Source organism: Dendrobates tinctorius, unplaced genomic scaffold (genome assembly GCF_039654945.1).
Source record: "Dendrobates tinctorius isolate UK_male_01 unplaced genomic scaffold, ASM3965494v1 ptg000213l, whole genome shotgun sequence".
Lineage (NCBI taxonomy): Eukaryota > Metazoa > Chordata > Amphibia > Anura > Dendrobatidae > Dendrobates > Dendrobates tinctorius.
In genome coordinates, this window is record NW_027361880.1 from 4701291 (window position 1) to 4723396 (window position 22106).

At 41.4% G+C, this 22106-nt stretch overlaps 1 protein-coding gene across 6 annotated transcripts in view; it reads left to right on the forward strand.

The window, feature by feature from the left end:
• ZNF219 (zinc finger protein 219) overlaps positions 1-22106 on the forward strand; it is a 95143-nt gene that overhangs the window by 29549 nt on the left and 43488 nt on the right. For 4 of the 6 annotated variants that reach the window (XM_073554771.1, XM_073554767.1, XM_073554768.1 and 1 more), the window contains 2 exons: positions 7483-7626; positions 19630-19736. The gene's annotated coding sequence lies outside the window, so the exon portion shown is untranslated. The remainder of the gene's footprint in view (positions 1-7482; positions 7627-19629; positions 19737-22106) is intronic. The other 2 variants (XM_073554770.1, XM_073554773.1) reach the window with 2 other exon arrangements.

Genomic DNA, 22106 nt, shown 5'->3' on the forward strand with positions numbered 1-22106 from the left:
GACTTAGGATGGAGGCCTCCATGCATCAGGAGGAGTTTTCGTGTCTTCACATCTGCAGTTTCCATCTCTTCTTTTGGCCAGCAAACTATGCCAGCAGGGTATCTGCTAACTTGCAGAGCATATGTATTGATGGCGCAGATTTATTCTTCCCATTGAGGTGGCTCTTCAGGACCTGTCTTACTCTGTGATAGTATTTGGATTGTTGCCTCTTTCCTTGCCTCCTCATGGTTACTGTATACCTGCAGGATGTCGAGGTACTTGTAGCATGTCTGTACATCTGCTATGTGTGTGTATATATATTTTTTTTTTTTTTGTGATTTTTAAAAAAAAAAAAATATTTTGAATATTGTACTTTTTCCCATTATGAGACTTTCAGCAGTCTGATCCCAATTATAAGGTATAGCAAAGCAGAAGCATTATTATACCTTATAGCATATCACCCCTGCAGACACAAGTTACTTATATTATGCACTGCACATGATCTAACTAGCTTCCTAGTTCCTGGTGACCTGGATGTCATCATGATGACATTGGGTGACGATGGCAACGATCGGTCTCCGATCCTAGGGCAGAGGGGCTTTCTTCCCTCTGCCTGCTCTCTAAAGTCTGTGATCATACCAATCGTAGTATTTAGAGGGTTAAAGTGCCGGGAGCTTCTGGCACTGAGAACAGGGTGTCAGCTGTCAGAAAGAATCAGCTGATACCCGGCAGCGATCGCCATGACGTACATTTACTGCATTGGTCAGGAAGTCCTTCCCGTTCATGAAGTACATATAGTACAAATGTTGGGAATGGAATAAAGGAGTTGAACAAAAATATTGTGTGCTATCTTGGGAATTGCAACCATTTTTCTACAAAGTCTCTTCATTTCAGGCTTTCAAATGTAATTGGACAAATTAAGTTGAACAAAACAAAATGTTCATTTTTAATTTTTTAATACTTTGTAGAGAATCCTTTGCAGGAAATGACTACCTGAATTCTGGAAGTCGTTGTTGTCACCAATCACTAAGTTTCCTCCTTTGTGATAATTTGCCAGGCCTTTACTGCAGCTGACTTCAGTTGTTGCTTATTTGTGGGTCTTCCTGTCTTAAGGTTTGTCTTAAGCATATGAAATGCATGCTCATTGGGGTTGAGATCTAGTGATTGACTCAACCATTGCAGAATATTCAACGCCTTTGCCTTAAAAAACTCTGGGGTTGCTTTTGCAGAGTGTTTTGTCCATCTATATTGTAAAACGCCTTCCAATCAACTTTGCTGCACTTGGTTGAATCTGAGCAGAATGTATAGCCCTGTACACTTCAAAATTGATCTGGCTCTTCTGTTTCAGTCAAATAATCAATAAAACCAAGTGACCCAGTGTCATTGGAAGTCATGCTTGCCCATGCCATAACAATGCCTCAACCATGTTTTACAGTGGATGTGGTGTGCTTTGATTCATGAGCCATTCCAAGGCCACTCCATACTTTTTCCTTCACATAATCCTGGTACGGGTTGAGCTTAGTTTCATCTGTTCAAAGAATGCTTTTCCAGAACTGGGCTAGCTTCTTTAGATGTGTTTTGGCAAAGTCTAATCTGGCCTTTCTATTTTTAAGGGTAATTAAAATTTTTCACCTTCTGGTTAACCCTCAGTATTTGCTCTCATGAAGTCTCATGAAGACTTAGATACTGAAACACCTGCTTCACTTGGGTGGATGTTATACTGGGGTGCTTTCGTCAACATGGGAAGGATTCTGCCATCATCCAGTACTGTTGTCTTCTGTGGACGTCCAGGCCTTTTTGAGTTCCCAAGCTCACCAGCACACTTATTTTGTTGCACAATGTACCAAACTGTTGATTTGGCCACTCATAACATTTATTCTATCTCTCTGATGGATTTCTCCTTTTTTTAGCCAAATATCTGTTTCTCTTCAATTGAGACCACCTTTAACCGCATGGGTTCAAAGCAAAAGCTTCCAAATGGACATGTCATATCTGGAATCAGCTCCAGATCATTCACCTGCTTAATTCATGATGGATTAACGAGGGAACAGCCCATGCCGTTGAACTCTTTAAAAAGAGGCAGCTACATATTAAAGAGCTTTAATGCCTAAACTCTTATTCTAATTAAGATATGAATACCCTTAAATTAATGGGAATCTGTCATAAGGATCACCCCTCCAAAGCTGTCTATATAGGCATGCAATCCATAGGAAGCTGAATAAAATGATGAATCCCTTTATGACCTCCATCGTACTAGTACTACTGAGGTCGCTTCCCTCCCTTTGATGTGGGCTCCGGCGGCGAGCCCACATCTTTCCCCGGACATGACTGCTGTTTTGAACAGCTGACATGTGCCCAGAATATCCGCAGGTGGAATCGCGATCCACCCGCGGCTATTAACTAGTCAAATGCCGCTGTGAAACTCGCCCAGTGGTCGGCGCTCATAGCAAGTCAGCAATTCTACTGTATACAGATGAGCTGATCATCGCCTTTGTATAGCAGAGCCGATCGGGTTATGGCAGCTTCTAGTCTTCCATGGAGTCTATTGAAGCATGCCAAAAGTAAAAAAAAATGTTTAAATAAAAAAAAGTTTAAATCACCCCTCTTTTGCCTCATTCAAAATAAAACAATAAAAAAAAATCAAGCATACTCATATTTGGTATCGCTGTATTCAGAGTCACCCATTCTATTAGTAAAAAAAGGATTAACCTTATCGCTAAACGGCGTAGCAAGAAAAAAAGGCAGAACGACAGAATTACGTTTTTTTGGTCGCCGCGACATTGCATTAAAATGCAATAACAGGCGATCATAAGATTGTATCTGCTCCCAAATGGTATCCATATAAACGTAAGCTCAGCACACAAAAAATAAGCCCTCACCCAATCTGAGATCACGAAAAATGGAGATGCTACGGGTCTCGGAAAATGGCGCAATATTTTTTTTTTAACAAACCTTGGATTTTTTTTCACCCTCAAAAAAGAACATAGACATGTTTGGTGTCTATGAACTTGTAATGACCTGGAGAATCATAATGGAAGGTCAGTTTTAGCATTTGGTGAACATGGCAAAAAAAATCTAAAAAAACATCGTGGACTTGCACATTTTTTGCAGTTTCACCACACATTTTTGAGTACATGATATGGTAAAATCAATGGTGTCATTTAAAAGTACAGCTTGTCCCGCCAAAAATAAGCCCTAACATGACCATATTGACGGAAAAATAAAAAGGTTATGGCTCTGGGAAGAAAAGGAGCAAAAAAGCAGAAACGAAAAAGGGCAGGGTGTTGAAGGGGTTAGTTGATATCTGTGATCCGATGTCTAATACTCACTGGTGATAAAATCGGATTGCACTCTGACCAATGTTAGTCAATAGGTGATATCTCACTTGCGATTTTTTTTCCCATCCGTAATTGGACTGAGAAAAAAATCGCAGCATGCTGCGATTTGCTGCTATTTTTGCCAATGCAAGTCAATGGGTGCGAATAAAAAACGGACCATCCGTTTTCCATCCGTTTTAAATCGATACATTACCATTCTGTGTCATAGAACACTGTAAATGGTCCTGTAAATGACTGTAGGAAAATAGTTGCTGGGGAAAAAAAAACGGATGGAAAGATTAAAAATCGCATAGAAATCGCATGACACTTGCATAGCATTCCTCCCTTTTTTACAGTCCAGAAATCGGACCGTTTTTTTAATCGCAAATGAGTATGAGCCCTTATTCCAGAAAAATCCATGTTTTTGGATGTTGCCTGGACGATAACTTCACCTCTGGATCTTATTTTAAATAAAAGGGGGAGTTACCAGAGAGACAAGTAACTAACACAACAGGAGTAATGAACTTTGTCTTTTTGCAAGTACTATTTTTGCAGCTCTCTCATCTCTGGCTGTACTACCTCAAAACAGTGCTTCTACTCAATACTGAGCAAAGTACTGAGCAGTGCCAGATTTTCTCCACACATACCGCTTAGAATGATCACCAAAAAGTTGTCTCAGCAGACCAGAGAATCTTATTTCTCATAGTCTGAGAGTTCTTCATGTTTTTTTTTTTTTTTAGCAAACCCTATGCGGGCTTTCATATGTTTTGCACTGAGGAGAAGCTTCTGTCGGGCCACTCTGCCATAAAGGCCTGACTGGTGGAGGGCTGCAGTGATAGTTGACTTTGTGGAACATTCTCCCATCTCCCTACTGCATCTGTGGAGCTCAGCCACAGTGATTTTGGCGTTCTTCTTTACCTCTCTCACTAAGGCTCTTCTCCCACAATTGCTCAGTTTGGCTGGACGGCCAGGTCTAGGAAGACTTCTGGTGGTCCCAAACTTCTTCCATTTAAGGATTACGGGGTGCCATTGTGCTCTTAGGAACCTTGAGTACTGCAGAAATTCTTTTGTAACCTTGGCTAGATGTGTGCCTTGCCACATTTCTGTCTCTGAGCACCTTGTCCAGTTCCTTTGACCTCATGACTCTCATTTGGTCTGACATGCTATGGGTCTATTATTCTGTGTGGATGGCTATGTGGGGGCCATTATGGTGTTTGGAGGGCTGTGTGGGGGTCAGTTATACTGCTTGGAGGGCTAGTGGGGCCAACATATAGTGTGGAGGGTAGTGTTGGTGCCATTATACTGTATGAAGGACTTTGTTGGGGCCATTATACTGTATGGAGGACTGTGTCGGTGTCAAAGTTGAGGCATCATTCTGTGTTGGGGTATCTATACTTTACCGGGGAGGTGGTACAGTAGTGTCATCATACTGTGAGTGTGGAAGGTACTGTGGAGGCATTCAATGTGGGAGTACCATACTGTGTTTGGGGGACACTTTTGTAGGCATCCTAATTCATGGGGCATTGAGAGGGGAATCTGGGGACTTCAATAGGAGGAAAATTATTTTATAAGGGCTTCAGAGTTGTGAGTTATGGTCTCTGGTGATGCCGCTGAATATTCATTTTTTTGTTAAACGTCTGCTGTGGGGCCCCATATTTCCGTGTATGCCCCTGCATACATCTTAACGCTTACAAGATGCTGCTGTATTCTTTTGTTTCTAGATAGATAGATGTAGACATGCAGATACAAAGCAACCATCTGTCCATCACTAGTAAAAGGGAAGGTGTGCTTTCTAGTGATGATCGAGTGTGCCCCGGATAAGGTGCTATCCGAGTACGCTCCTGTCCTAATCGAGTATTTTCGGCGTGCTCGAAAAATATGCTCGAGTCCCTGCGGCTGCATGTCTCTTGGCTGTCCGACAGCCGCAACACACATGGATTACCTAAAAACAGGCAATCCCTGCATGTTTTGTGGCTGTCAAAAATTATCGAGACACGAAGCCGCAACGACTCGAGCATATTTTTTGAGCACACCGAAAATATTCAGTTAGGACACGAGGACAAGAGACTGTTTTCTTCATGAACACACTAACACAATTTTTTGTGCCATTTTGGCTGATAGGTGAGTGAATGTGTTCCCATACTATGCTACACATGCATAGGGCGTCATTGTCTGTTTATCCACATTATTTTAAGATATCTTGAATTAGGGCAGATTTTTTTTTTAATTATCTGTGTATCCACAATAACTTCATTTTGTTTAAATGTTTGTAAATCATACAATGTACTGTTTATTTTAGGATTACTTGGAAATAAAAACCAAAAAAACTTCAACAGTTTGTTTTTTTATATAAAGCTTTTGGACCCCATAAAACGTTGCAAGACTTTTAGTATCTGGGTGCAAAACTATTGTGTGGATATCCAAGCTATGGGTGGGCATGGAACCAGCTGGATACAGCTGGTGGAAAGATTTTATGTCAGAAAACAAGCTAGGTCTTTCAAGTCTTTATTTGTGAACTGTGTATATGTCATTTAGATGCTTACTGACATTTCAGAATACAGTTGCAGTATATATATATCTAAGATGGAAAGAATCTTAAAATTATAACTACCCATAATTAACATAATCTGGATTAAAATTTACTAATTACAAGTCTGGAGTACCTTGGATCTTACAGAGTATAGGTACCTGATTCATCATTTGTGGGGGGTTTTTTGCTGTCACTTGTCGTGTGGTATTTGATGATTGTTTGGGGAAAAAATTCTTCAAAATGGCGCACATGGTTCATGAATTTTGAGCAAAATCAAAATTTATTTTTATTTTTGTACATTCTATTGTCCGTCTTGTTAGCACAAAAAGTTGCATGTTCACTAATATGCACAAAATTTGCGCAAACATTTCAGACATACATGAAATCACTACAGGGTTGACTGGAGTACATTTTCTCAAAAAATAAATGAGTTTAAATAGTTGCAATTTATTAAGTTGCCAAAAAATATGGAAACGTTAAACCGTGACTTTTATGCAGACTATGATCATTATTATAGCAAAATTGAATCCCTTCTGTTTTTTTAACTCTTTAAAGACAACCTGTAAGCTGATTAACGTTTCTTAACCCAATATGAAACCCAGAGCAGCATGGCTGCATCTGGGAATTTCAGAGAAAATATACAGTAGTTAGAAGATCCTTCTGGGGACCGTAGCCTTAGACTAACCTGGTACTGCCAACCCATACAGCTTCAGGTGTTTAACAGGTTTCTCCCTCCCATACTGGGAAACCTGTCAGTAACAAACCTGCAGCAGTGCTGGGAAAAGCTAACTGGGGATTAGCTTTGTGTATGGCTATGGCCTCTGTCTGATCTTCTAAGTATTTAGCATTTCACGTGGTGGCTCAGTGGATATCCTTCAGCATTTTTGTGCTGGTGTTCTGGGTTCAAATCCCACCAAAGGCAACATCTGCAGGGAGTTTGTGTGAATGTTCTCTGGTTTTCCCCCAATCTCCAAAGACATACTGATGGGGAAAGTGATGATAAGGGCTGTGGCATTAATGGTTATTTTACTCACTTAGTGTAAAATAATAGATAAAACGTTACCTGGCTGCAATTCTGCAGCTAGCTTCTGATTCATGCTGCCCCTGGAATGCATAGCATGAATCGTGACAAGAACTATGGCATTTTCCATATTTTGCTTTTATTTTTTTTCCTTTCCTTGTTCCATGAGCTATAACGTTTTTATTTCTCCATTGACATAGTTTGTAGTTTTTATTGATACCAGTATGGGTTACTTTTGAAATTTTGATCGCTTTTTAATGGGTTTTTCTTTTTTTCTGGTGTTGTAAAGGTGGAGGTGTTGCAACCAAAAAGCTGCAGTTCTGTAGTTTCTTTTTTTTTTTTTTTTTCTGTTTAACGTACGATTTCAATAGTTTTATAACCTCGGAAATGTAAGGTGCTGCGAAATATGTTTACCATATAGAAATAAAAATTGTTATTCTTATTTTATATTTTGATAGTTTGGACTTATTTGAACATTACAATGTCAAACATGTTTTATTTTTTTACATTTTATACAATTATTTTTATTGTTAATATGGAAAAAGGAAGGTGATTCAAATTTTGATTTTTAAAATTTATTAAAAATCAAACAAAAAACAACATCTTTTTTCTTTATTCTTTTTGTTCCTTTACAGGGGGCGTGAGTTCAGTAGAACCCCTGCAGCTGGATATTTCCCTTCTGAAAGTGTTTGTAGACACTATTTGATGTTGATGAGAATGGTGCGCACACAGCCAGGAAACATATTGTTGATATTGCTGATATGGTGCTGGTCCAAAAGGTAGGTATATGTATATGTCTTTTTTAAATTCTATCTTGGGCGCTTATGTATTTAATAGTGGACAATCCATTCTATGGGCAAAGAAGTCTGGTCGGTCTGTCTAGACAGGCTATTAAAAGGCAGCCAATCTGCTTAGATATACAGTGGGTACGGAAAATATTCAGACCCCTTTAAATTTTTCACCCTTTGTTTAATTGTAACCATTTGGTAAATTCAAAAAAGTTTCTTTTTTTTTTCTCATTAATGTACACTCTGCACCCCATGTTGACTGAAAAAAACAGAAATGTAGACATTTTTGCAAATTTATTGAAACAGAAAAACTGAAATATCACATGGTCATAAGTATTCAGACCCTTTGCTCAGTATTGAGTAGAAGCACCCTTTTGAACTAGAACAGCCATGAGTCTTCTTGGGAATGATGCAACAAGTTTTTCACACCTGGATTTGGGGATCCTCTGCCATTCTTTTCTGCAGATCCTCTTCAGTTACGTCAGGTTGGATGGTGAACGTTGGTGAACAGACATTTTCAGGTATCTCCAGAGATGCTAAATTGGGTTTAGGTCAGGGCTCTGGCAGGGCCAGTTAAGAATGGTCACAAAGTTGTTCTGAAGCCACTCCTTTGTTATTTTAGCTGTGTGCTTAGGGTCATTGTCTTCTTGAAAGTCTGATGTCCAGAGCACTCTGGAAGATGTTTTCATCCAGAATATCTCTGTACTTGGCCGCATTGATGTTTCCTTAAATTGCAACCAGTCGGCCTGTCCCTGCAGCTGAAAAACACCCCCATATCATGATGCTGTCACCACCATATTTCACTGTTGGGATTGTATTGGGCAGGTGATGAGCAGTGTGTTACCTCTAGGCTCTCCGCCGTCGGTCCCGGGGGTGTCCCTGCCGACGCCACGCGCGCCGCTCCCACGCTGCTTCAGGCTTCCCCCGAGATAGTCTCCCGGCGTGTCGGCGCTCCTCCTCCCTGCTGCCGGCCGCGCGCCCTGTCACTTCCCATCTACGCCTTAGAGACTGGGCACGCGCACACACGTTCCCCTTGTCCTGCACTGTGACCTGACCTGGCAGTATTGTCGGGCCAATAGGAGGCAAGCCCTAGGTATTTCAGGCTGCCCTCCCTTAGTGGAGGCTATCTTCCTCGTCCAGGCCCGTCTTGTCTCCGCTTACTGTGCCCAGTACCGCCGGCATATTAACCCTTGTCTCCCTCTTCTTTCAGTGTCTACTCTGTCCTTCGACCTCCTGGTACCTGCTACAGTCTCCTCCTCCATCTCTCCTCCAGTCTGCCTACCACCTCCACCTTGGTTCCTTCTGCCTTGTACCTCCATCATCTCCATACCTCCTCCATACATCTGCTCCTTTCCCGCTCTGCCTCTCCCCACTTCTCAGTTCTATCTCCATTTGTGTACTACCCCTGAGCCGACCCCTGGTCCTGGCATCCGTGGTATTAGAGGTCCCTGAGCCTGCACCTAACATATAGGGGTTGGTTAAACCTGGTCGCTCGCTCAGGGGAGTTTTGGTATCACGGTCCAGTGGGTCCACTCTTGGTTCCCGCCACCTCCAGCATAATACAGTGCCTGGCAGGTTTTCTCCACTTATACTGCTTAGAATTATCACCAAAAAGTTCTATCTTCTTCTCATCAGACCAGAGAATCTTATTTCTCATAGTCTCGGAGTTCTTCATGTGTTTTTTTAGCAAACTCTGCTGGCTTTCATATGTCTGGCACTGAGGAGAGGCTTCCGTCTGCCATAAAGGCCTAACTGGTGTAGGGCTGCAGTGATAGTTGACTTTGTTTAACTTTCTCCCATGTCCCTACTGCATCTCTGGAGCTCTACCACAGTGATCTTGGGGTTCTTCTTTACCTCTCTCACCAAGGCTCTTCTCTCATGATTGCTCAGTTTAGCTGGACGGCCAGGTCTAGGAAGACTTCTGGTAGTCCCAAACGTCTTCCATTTAAGGATTATGGAGGTCATTGTGCTCTTAGGAACCTTGAGTACTGAAGAAATTATTTTGTAACCTTGGCCAGATGTGTGCCTTGCCACAATTCTGTCTCTCAGCTCCTTGTCCAGTTCCTTTGACCTCATTAGTCTCATTAGGTCTGACATGCACTGTGAGCTGTGAGGTCTTATATAGACAGGTTTGTGCCTTTACAAATCAAGTCCTATCAGTTTAATTAAACACAGCTGGACACCAATGAAGGAGTAGAACCATCTCAAGGAGGATCACAAGGAAATGGACAGCATGTGACTTAAATATGAGTGTCTGAGCAAAGGGACTGAATACTTATGACAATGTGATATTTCAGTTTTTCTTTTATAATACATTTGCAAAAATTTCTACATTTCTGTTTTTTTTCAGTCAAGATGGGGTGCACAGTGTGCATTAATGAGAAAAAATGATCTTTTTTGTGAATTTACCGCTGCAATGAAACAGAGTGAAAAATGTAAAGGGGTCTGAATACTTTCCGTACCCACTGTAGTTGGTCGGTCGTCGTTTAATGGCTACAGTCGGCATCTGTAAATGAGCTGCCAATATGAGGACCCATCACTGTATTGATATAAAGTATCTTTCTTCTCAAAAATACAGTGGCAAAATAAACTGGGTACCTCATTTATTATTATTTATTTATATAGCACCATTGATTCCATGGTGCTGTACATGAGAAGGGGTGACATACAAATTACAGATATCACTTACAGTAAGCCAAAAATCACAGACTGATATAGAGGGGAGAGGACCCTGCCCTTTCGGGCTTACATTCTACAGGATGGAGGGAAGGAGACAGTAGGTTGAGGGGTTGCAGCAGCATTTATCTTTTCCATCAATTTTTTTGAGTGAGATAAGAAAACCATCTAATATAGTAACATAGTTTTGAAGGCTGAAGGAAGACCTTATGTCCATCTAGTTCGGCCTATTTTTAGTGCAGCTGTTCTGAATTTTTGATCCTGGGGAATTCAAAAAACCCACAGAGTAGAAGCCAATTTTCTCCATAGGGAAAAAAATTCCTTCCCCTAAGCTGGGTCAACCATCTACCTATAATATTATGTTATTCGTAACCTTCTATACTGTTACTCACAAGAAAAGCATCCATTCCTTTCTTAAATTCATTCAGTGAGTTGGCCATCACCACTTCCTCAGGAAGAGAATTCCAGAGCCTCACTGCTCTTACCGTGAAGAACCTTCTTCTATGCTGGTGCAGAAATTGTCTTTCCTCCAAACGAAGAGAATGCCCCTTTGTTCTTGTCACAGTCTTTGGTACAAACAGTTCATTGGAGAGATTTCTGTATTGCCCTCTGATATACTTGTACATATATATTAAGTCTCCCCTAAGTCTTCTCTTTTCTAGAGTAAATAGACCTAATTTTGATAAACTTTCTGGGTATTGTAGTGAACCAACTCCATTTATCATTTTAGTAGCCCGCCTTTGAACCCTTTCAAGTTCAGTAATGTCTTTAGCACCGGCGTCCAAAATTACACACAATACTCCAAGTGTGGTCTGACGAGTGATTTGTACAGAGGGAGAATTATGTTTTCATCTCGTGTCCCCAGACCTCTTCTAATGCATCCCATGACCCTATTTGCTTTGGTGGCAGCTACCTGACACTGGGCACTCCAATTTAGCTTCTTATTGACTAAGATACCTAAGTCTTTTTCCATGTCTGATTTCCCCAGCAGTTTCCCATTTAGTAAGTAATTGTAGCATCTGTCTCTCCTTCCCATGTGCATAACCTTACACTTATCTGTGTTAAACCTCATTTGCCATTTTTCAGCCCAATTCTCCAATTTACTCATATCTGTCTGTAGTTGCAAACTGTCCTCCTTTGTGTTAACTACCTTACATAGTTTTGTATCATCTGCAAATACTGATATTTTACTGTGTAAGCCATCCACTAGATCATTAATAAATATATTAAATAGTAGGGGGCCCAATACAGAACCCTGTGGTACCCCACTAGTAACCCTGGCCCAATCTGAGTATGCACCATTAATAACCACTCTTTGTTTTCTATCACTAAGTCAGCTACCTACCCATCTACACAAATTTTCCCCTAGCCCAAGCTTTCTCATCTTACTTACCAATCTTTTATGTGGGACAGTGTCAAATGCTTTAGAGAAGTCGAGATAAATGACATCCAATGATTCTCCTTGGTCCATTTGAGAGCTTACATCCTCATAGAAGCTGATCAGGTTGGTTTGACAGGAGCGATCCTTTATAAATCCATGTTGATATGGAGTTAAACATTTATTAACATTGAGATATTCCATAATGGTATCCCTTAGAAACCCTTCAAAAATTTTAACCACAACAGATGTTAAGCTTACCGACCTATAGTTTCCAGGTTCCCTTTTACACCCCTTTTTGAATATTGGTACCACATTTGCTTGCCACCATTCAAAAGGAACAGACCCTGTTTCTATAGCGTCTTTAAATATAAGGAATAGAGGCCTGTCTATCACATTATTTAACTCCCTTAATACCCGAGGGTGAATGCCATCAGGGCCTGGTGATTTGTCAATTTTAATCTTACTAAGGCGGTTCTGCACTTCTTCCTTGGTTAGGCAGGTAATACTTAATGGGGAGTTTACATTATCACTCTGCATTTCCCCTGGCAAATCCTTTTCCTGTGTGAACACTGTTGAGAAAAAAGTATTTAAAACATTTGTTTTTCCCACATCGCTCTCTATGATTTCACCCTCATTGTTCTTTAAAGGGCCGACACCATCAATTTTAATCATTTTACTGTTTATATAATTAAAGAATAGTTTGGGGTTTGTTTTACTTTCCTTAGCAATGAGTCTTTCAGTTTACACTTTTGCTAAATGTATTTGTTTTTTACACATTTTATTTTTTTCTCTATAACTTTTAAATGCTTCTTCATTGCCTTCTTGTTTTAGCTTCCTAAATGCCTTGTTCTTGTTATTTATTGCCCTTTTTACATCCTTATTTAGCCACATTGGTGTTCTCCTGTTCCTAGCCCTTTTATTTCTGTACGTTATGGCTAGCTCGCAGTGGGTGTGTAAAACTCATTTAAATATTTCCCATTTATTTTCTGTGCTCCTATTTTTGAGGACATTGTCCCAATCAATTTGGCGAAGGTCCTCTCTAAGCTGATCAAACTTTGCTTTCCTGAAATTCAGCGTTTTTGTAACCCCCTTCCAGGGCACCTTACTGAAGGACAAGTGGAATTGTATTATATTGTGGTCACTGTTCCCTAGGTGCCCATCGACTCGTACTTCTGTTATTCTATTTGGCCTGTTGCTTAAAATTAAGTCCAGAAGGGCTGTCCCTCTAGTTGTGCCCTGCACAAGTTGTGACAGATAATTATCCTTGGTCACTGACAGAAATTGGTTTCCTTTCTGAGATACGCAGGTTTCAGTTTCCCAGTCTATATCGGGGTAGTTGAAGTCCCCCCATAATAATCACCTCATTGTGATTTGCTGCTTTGTCTATTTGTTTCAATAATACATTTTCAGTGGTTTCTGTTATATTTGGTGGCTTATAACAAACCCCTATGAGGATTTCATTACTTTTTTCTCCTTGTATCTCCACCCATAGAGACTCCACCTCTTCATTTCCCTCTTGTATATCTTCTCTTAGTGTGGGCTTTAAAGTGGACTTTATATATAGACAGACTCCACTCCCTTTCCTTTTTTTACGATCCCTCCTAAACAAATCATATCCTTGCAAGTTAGCCGCCCAGTCATAGCTGTCTTCTAACCATGTCTCAGTTATTCCTACTATGTCGTATTTTTCCTTATACATTACCAACTCCAGATCTTCAATCTTATTGGTCAGGCTTCTTGCGTTGGTCAGCATGCAGGAAAGAATTTTTGCTTTCTTTTTCTTAGCTATTGAGAGATCCCGACTCTGCCTCATCATATGATGTAGGGGGAGAAGGATGGGGCACAATGAATTTCATTTTCTTTTGTTCTTTATGTGATAAAATGTCACAATTAGAGATGAGCGACTTTGCCTTTTTTGGGGTCGAGTCGGGTTTCATGAAACCCGACTTTCTTAAAAGTCGAGTCGAACGAAATCGGCCGACTATCGGGAAAAGTCGAAGGTCCGACTGAAACACGAAACCCAATGCAAGTCAATGGGGAAGCAAAGTCGGCAGGGAGTGGAAGACAGTAAACACACCTACATGCCGGACCACTTTTTTAAAGGGCATGAAATCTCTCTCTCCGCTGCACATGTCATCTCGTTGCCCACAGTGTACGTGGGGAAACCGACTTTCCCATTTGGCTGACTTCACGCAGTGGTTGGGTTTCGGTCGACGAAACCCGACTTTGCCATAAGTCGGCGACTTATGAATCTGGCCGACCTGTTTCGCTCAACTCTAGTCACAATGGATATGTACTCTATTTTCTCCTTTGAAAACTATTTCACACTTGCCTGAATGGAGCATACTGTGGGAAACATATGTATTTGATACACTACCGATTTTGCAAGTTTTCCCACCTACAAAGTATGGAGAGGTCTGTAATTTTTATTGTAAGTACACTTCAACTGTGAGATACAGAATCTAAAAAAGGCAGAAAATCACATTGTATGATTTTTCCATAATTTGCATTTCATTGTACAAAATAAGTATTTGATACAATAGAAAAACGGAACTTAATATTTGGTACAGAAACCTTTGTTTACAATTATAGAGGTCAGATGTTTCCTGTAGGTCTTGACCAAGTGTGCAACACTCTGAGATCTCATAGGATTGTATCCAACCCCTTTCAAGCTCCTTAACAAAGATAGGCATTGTCTGTTGTCTATGTGACCTCACCATAGAAATGGATGACAACCTAGTAGTAACTTTTCATGTTTGTTAAAATTAAAAAATGGCTACAAAATTATCCCTCTTAGTGACTTGTGATCAGGAAGACCGTTCTTTGCAGAATACTGATCAATTTGATGCTGTCGCTGTTAGGCTGTGAGCACATGCGGATTCTGCTGTGGATTTTTCTGCGCAAATTTGTCTAAATCCACAGGTCAAATGACATGCGGTTTACCTGCGGATTTACTGCGGATTAGCCTGCGGTTTTCCCCTGCGGTTTGACACCTGTCATGGAGCAGGTGCCAAACCGCTGTGGAATCCGCACAAAGAAGTTACATGCTGCGGATTTAAATCTGCGCGGAAAAATCCACAACGTGTGCACTGCGTTTTTCTTTTTACATAGATTAAAATGGTATTGTACAACGCAGCGCCAAATCCGCAACGTGTGCACACACCCTTAAAAGTAACATCATCCTGCTATGATTGAAACAAGTGACGTGGCATATATTCTTTAACAGCCTCCGTTTCTTCCCCAGCACTTGCAACACGCGCATTTTGTGAGATAGACCATTGCAGTTATATGTCTAGATTTTGGTGAATTTTATTTTGTATTTTTAAAAAACAATTACCGTATTTTTCAGACTATAAGGCGCACTTTTTTTCCTGCAAAAATGTGGAGGAAAATGGGGGGGTGTTATATAGTCCGAATGTACCGGCTCTGGCTGTGGTGGGGAGGTGGGGGAGCGGCATCGGCGGAGCAGCGGGTCACAGGAGGATGGAGCTGGCGGCTGCAGCTAACTGATGTTCCCACTGCTAAAGAGAAATTAATATTCACTGCATTCATGCCCATGGGTGTGGAGGGCAATGAATATTCCTTTCTCTTTAATAATAGTGTCTTGGTATGATTGGCCCCCAACCCCGGTCCTGGTATGCATGGCCCCATCCTTATAATTGGCCCCCACCCCCATCCTGGTATGCATGGCCCCATCAGAAAACATTAAAAAAAAAACATTTCACTTACCTACCCGGCAGCGTCCTGCTACGCTGCAAGCAACTGCTTAATGCTTGTAAGCATCTCATTACAGGGACGTCATGCACTGCTCACAATCAGTGCACAGCTGCCGGAATTACTCACCGGGACTGTGCGCACAGAGAGCAGTGAGTATTCATTGCTCTTCAGTAGCACGCAGTGTTAGTCAATGGCTTCCTGCTGCTGCCGGCGGTCACGTGTGCCGCTACTTAAGAGAAATTACTATTTCTGCATACCAGGATAAGGATGGGGCCATGCATACTAGTATAGGGATGAGGGCGATCATTGCTGACAGGATAGGGACAAGGGGGCATACATACCAGGGTAGGGATGAGGGATCCATGCATACCAGGAAAGGGATGAGGGGGCCATGTGTATCAGGATGGGGATGAGGGGACCATATATACCAGGTTAGGGCATATTAAGTACAGAATTGACCACATATTTTGCTTCAATTTTTTTCCTAATTTCCTCCTCTAAAACCTAGGTGCATCTTATAGTCCAGTGTGTCTTCTTATTGTCCAAAAAATATAGTATTCCCATCTTTACTAAATGGATTGCACAGGAAATGCAGAAACTTTGTACAGTTGCTTCTGAAAGGAAAGCACACTGTCTCTGAGTGACACTAATTTCAGGTTTGTTTTTTCTTTAAAAAATATTGTGCAGCCTTGATCCTGCTTTCTAGTACATTAAGAATTAAGTAACAACCGATGTGTAATTGTAATTCAAATGAGGGAGGATAGATGCTAGCAACACCATATCACTGATAGTTATGCTAAGTGTGTCGCTGCTGCTCCTCTTCTTACTCTTCCTCCCCTTATTGGATTTGTGTATTATCTGTGTACTATTAATACGCTACTGCACATTTTCTGCACTGCTGCAGGTGTACAACACATCACTGTCTGGAGTATTTGTCCAATATTTTAGGGCTTTCTCTTCTATATCTATTGCTTGACTGAAATCTCTGACATTCTCTCTCTGTCCTAAATTACCCTTAAATGACTGCTGCATTCCTTGTTTAGACTGGAGTCACACTTAACGTATAAAAAATTGGTCCGATTTTGACCGCCGAGAATCGTACCAATGTTCTCCCTACGGTGATCAGTGTGTAATCCGTTTGCAATGCGAGGATGCGATTTCCTCGCATCTAAGTATCCGTGTGAGTTCCGTATGGCATGCATATGCCGTTATTTTCTCGCACACTTGCAAAATGTAAATTTAATGGATTCATGGCCTGAAATTAATAAAATAATCATCAGCCCTATTTATTGCCTCAACAACAGGTGACACCCTCCAATCTTTGCATTAGAGTCCGTGCTTGTGTTGTGGTATTGCTGCTTTGTGTCAAACATGTCAGACAGGCTGACTTTCAACACTACTGAGCGGGTGCTTTTCCACTCGGTTTTGTTCCGACGTTTTGGGGAGCCCAGTGAATGTGGATCCAAGGAGGCGGAGAAGCATGTGGGTATATCCACTTTTGATGCGACGGCTGACTAAATGGCATTTCCACCATCTGTATGTTTCTCTGTCCTGACAAGTTCTTCCAGTATTGTTGGATGAGCATGCCCACATTTCACATTCTGATGGAGATTGTGCGCCTTGGGATCACCTTCAAGGACACCAAGATGCGCAAGTTTATTTCCCAAGAGGAGCGCCTTTTACTTACTTTATGGTATGTATTACTCCTCTATGTTGATGATGTATTTTACTTGTGTTTTATTGAAATACAGTCATCGATTCCTTTTGTTAGTGTTTTTTTCCTTTTTAGTTCCTTATTTTTAGTCTCACATTTGCCTTTGAGATTATATGCTGCTTTGAATAGGAGCAAAGGCATTGAATTTTGTTTTATTTTATGAAGGCAGGGCTTATTTTCTATAGCCCATAACTTTTAGGAAGGCCTAAACTGTTTTTTTGAGGCATGGATTTGTAATTTTTTTTTATATTGCCATATAAATTCCTTTCCACTGGCCTTTCCTATGCGGCACTGCATCTTGAGTTTTTAATAGTCAAATCCACCACCTCAGGCATTGTCCATTCTACGTGCTCTGAAATATGGTCCCGACTACATCAATCGGTAATGCCTGAGCCCAAAATAGAAGACTGGCTGCGGATAGCCCATGGGTTTGAGGAAACCTGCCAGTTTCCAAACTGTATAGGAGTCCTGGATGGGAAGCACGTTCATGTGCGTAAGCCACCAAACTCAGGCTCTCACTATTATAATTATAAACAGTATTTTTCTGTAGTGCTGTTGGCCCTGGTTGACAGTCGCTACAGGTTTATAATTGTAGATATTGGGGCCTATTGAAGAACTGGAGATTCCAGAGTCTTCAATTCTTCCATTATGGGTCGGCGGCTGCACAGTAATGAGTTGGGCCTCCCACCCCCATGTCAGCTACAAGGGTCTACTATGGAAGCGGTGTCTTATGCGATGGTTGCTGATGAGGCCTTTCAATTAACACGCAACGTCATGATGCCTTATCCACATAGAGGCCTGGACCACCAGCGCAGAATCTTTCATTTCCGCCTATCACACGGTCAACGACTTGTGGAGTGTGCCTTTGGCTCTCTCTGTGCCAAATGGCAGGTACTGCAGTCAGCCATTCAGCTTAGTGACGGAAATGTGAATGAGGTTATAAAAGCATGTGTAGTACTTCATAACTTCACCAGATTCCATGACTGTACATCAAATGCTGGTGATGAAGTTGCATATGCAAATAATGGCTTGGCTACTACACATGTACTTCATCCACTTCGTCAGCCCTCTGGACTTAAAGTGCGAGATGTTTTTACAAATTTTTTTGTTTCACCAGAGTGATCTACTCCATGGCAAGACAATGCTGTTTCTATGTTGTAATTTTTTGCTTTTGAGAGACCAAAATAAAGTAATGTTAATGTTTGAAGTGTTGTGTTGGCCGAATAATGTGTACAGTATGAAAATAAGCACATTATCTATATCGTTATAACATCACAAAACACTCATATTGTTTTACCTTGTTTTAATTCAAACATGTTTTTTTTTAAACACATCAACCATATTTGTATCATATGGCACATTGGCCAAAAAAACTGGGCCTATATAAAAGAAAAAAAAATATATGAGGTTTACTATTACCCTTATAAGTTCTGGTTGGTTGGGGGTGGTGATGGCGGAAGGCCAGCATGTGAGTTAGACTTAGTTTGTTGGCCAACCAGACTTTCACCCTGTGGGATGGATGATGCAGAGCCAGGATTCCACAGCAAGGAAGGATCCTGCTGGGGAGCATAGTAGGGGGGTGGAGGATATGGGTGTTGGTACTCCTTGGCGTGGCCCATTTGTTCATACCCCCCAATATGGCCATGTCGAGCATACCCATGTTGGGACCAGCCTCCAACAGTGGGTCTGCTCAAGTGGCCATATTGGGCAGGTGCTGTATGCTCATAAAATTGCACATGTTGTGGCGGATGTTGGGTTGGGGCAGGCTGTGGGTGAGGTGTTGGAGGTTGCGCAGCAACTGATGCAGCCTGCTCTTCTGGGATTACTGGCATTTGCAGTAGGTTATTGGTTGACATTTGCCACCTTTACAGGAAAACAAATACCGGGTTGGGATTGTTTGGAGGTGTGCATGCATCAATGAGAATTTGTATGGCTTCTCTGGCCCACAGCCTCACCTCACGGGGAATGGGACGTAAGTAGCGCGCCAGAATGCATGTGTGCGCTTCCTGCCGATCGTCATTGACAGTCCTGGAAAGATGGTCCAAAACCCCAGTGTCCACTTGCCACCTGCTGCCTGTGGTGGTAAGCTCCCTCCTGCACCAGCCACGGCGTGAGATGAAGGCAGCCTGGGGTGAGGTATCCAGTGACAAGGTTGGGCTGCTACTGTGGCCCCGGTCCTCCTCCTATGGATTTGCCTCCTGTGGGGCAGAAAGCGCTGCTGGTGGTGGTGGTTGGGTGCTGCCTGATGGTGCCGAAGATGAGCCAGCCACTTCTTCACCTTCCCCCACTGGATCTATGGTGACCTCTGAGTCAGAAGCTGTCTCCCTCTCTGTAAGGTTTGACTCAGTTCTGTTTTTAGACAGAAAGTAGAAAAAATAAACCTATTAAGATTTGCCCGTAAGAGCATGGGTAGAATGTGGTGTCATGCATGCACTTACGGTCTGAGATCCATAATGGGAGCAAGACAATTAAGTCTATCGTAATAGAGGTATTTTCTTTTTTTCAGGGCTGCATCACCACTCCTGGTCCGCTGCTGTTGCTCCCGCCGGTACTGATTTCAGCAACTGCACCACCGTCTAGTGACATCATTGACTGCAAAGTAACACAAGAAATGTATTAACTTTCGATCACAGTGTTTGGCTTTCAAAATGTAGGCGTCAGTGTAATGTGGCCTGCTACTTAGCATGTGTAAACTCTGAAGTAGGCCACATATTACAAACAACATCACATATGATGATGTTGTGTTCATTTCTTACCTCATGTGGAACATTTAATAGTACTTTTTTATGATTTTACTTACTAATTTGTTGCTGGGCCTCACGAGGTCTTTCCTCAAAGTCGGGGAATATTTGGGTGCAGATTTGCTTTCCTAACATGCGCGGTCCGCATAATGTGCGTCACGTTGGTCCCATAGTTCTGCCTCTCCTGAACCAGAACTATCAGCATCTCCACATTTATGTGTCTGGCCATGCTGCTACACTCCGTGGAGGCGTGTTCCTGGATTTTTCTAGAGGTTGCCAGGGAAATTTGCATGCCAAAGCTTCCTGATAATGGATGACTCAATTTCCTGTCACCTGGAAAATGCTTGTGTATTTCTCACAAGTAACTCAGACGGTCCGTGCGGTGTACGGTTTTTTATCGCACCCATAGACTTGTATTGGCAAGACTCGGCTGCGATTTCACTCGCATGTATAATACGGCCGAGAAAAAAAGCAGCGACGGGAGCTGCCCCATAGATTAACAGTGATCCGAGTGCTTTGCAATTTTTTTCTTGCATAGCACTCGTCCGTATTCCTCTCTAGTGTGACTCCAGCCTTCGGGTAGGTGCACACGTTGCAGATTCTGCTGCGGATTTGTTCCAACCATCTATCTTTCAATGCTGGTTTGAAAAATGTTTTATGTAAATATGACCCTTTTGGATTGATCAGTGAAATACTACTTTAAAGCTATGTTCACATGTTGCAGTTTTGCTTTTTTTTTCTGCAGGCAAAACCTGCTATCTTGGTAGTAAAGAAGCTGCTTAAACAAAGGCATTTTTTGCTGCATTTTTTTGCTCTGTATTTCATGCTGATTCAGTTTAGTGCCTGCTATTTTCTGCTTCAAAAATGCAGCAAAACATAATACCTGTATTTTTGCGGCGTTTTTTCTCTTACATATTGCTTTCTATGGGGGGAAAAACGCTGCAAAAACTCTGAAAGAAGTGACATGCTGCAGTTTTCAAAATCAGCCTGGAAAAAAAACAATGCGTGTGCATGAGATTTCTGAAATCTCATAGCTTTTGCTGGTACGCAGCTATTACTTTGCATAAAAAAAGCTACAAAAATGCAGCAAAAACGCAACTTGTGACTATAACCTAAGAGGTTATCCATCTTTGTTTTTTTTTTTTGTTTTTTTTTTTTACTTAAGTGCATGTACTTGGGGCTAAAAATCATTTTTTGCAGTTAAATTCATTAAAAATGTTGCACCAGTTGGCTTTTACCAACTCTTTGTTTTGCCGCACAATACTCTTTCATGTGGTCTGTGGTCACAAATCAGCTTAGTGGACCTCAGAACAAGACAGATAAAAGGGTTACAAAATCTCCTGTCAGACTGTCACAATGAGCTCACTGACAGATTCTTAGTTAATTCATTCTGCAGCCAACAATTGACAATGGAAGACTAGAGATTCTCAAAGGCAAAGAGTGCAATATTAATGAAATCAAAATGCGGATATACTGTAAATGTTATGCTCCACATACATGAACTTTGATAAAAAAAAGTGTTCTGGATAAAAGAAAAATAGATTTTGAAAGGAAAAAACTGGTTAGGGAGAGCACATGAATAATAGAAGATACAACATGACCGCTAGCAGTGAGGACAGTTGTTGATACGAGATGTCACATGTGATTTTGAGAACTGGCATAAGTGCTACGTAGCCTACAACCTTAAAAAAGTATTAGTGGGGCATGCAGGGTTTCTTAAGGTGGGGGGAGAAGAAGGAAGGGTAATAATGGTAATTTACATATTAAGGGTATGGTGAACATGATTTGAGAATTAATTTTTAAAGAAGGAAATCTAGGGAGACCAAAACTTCCATTCGTCAAATCAAGAGAATTTTTCCATATAAACTTTCTTTTTGTGCCAAGGTTGCTCTTCTATATGCCAGCTACTGTAATTTATAATAATATAGCTCTGCCACACCGTACTTCAGTTACCGACACCACGTGAGCAAAATGAATCAGCTGAGGTCTTACCAGCAAAATCACCATTGGCACACATTGGTGTGGGCATGGTTTTTGGCCTTATGCAGCCTCTGTTAGTTGGGACTGCGCCCTTTGAGCTCACCAATATAGAAAAACACAATCTGGTCATCTTATAATATTGTTCTGATGAAAACACTCAATAATCCAATGAATTTCATATTTTTTACGAAAATAGAAAAAAAAGATGAAAATATTAAAATGATCAATATTAGGCAGTTTAACCCTAGTCGCACCTGGCAGC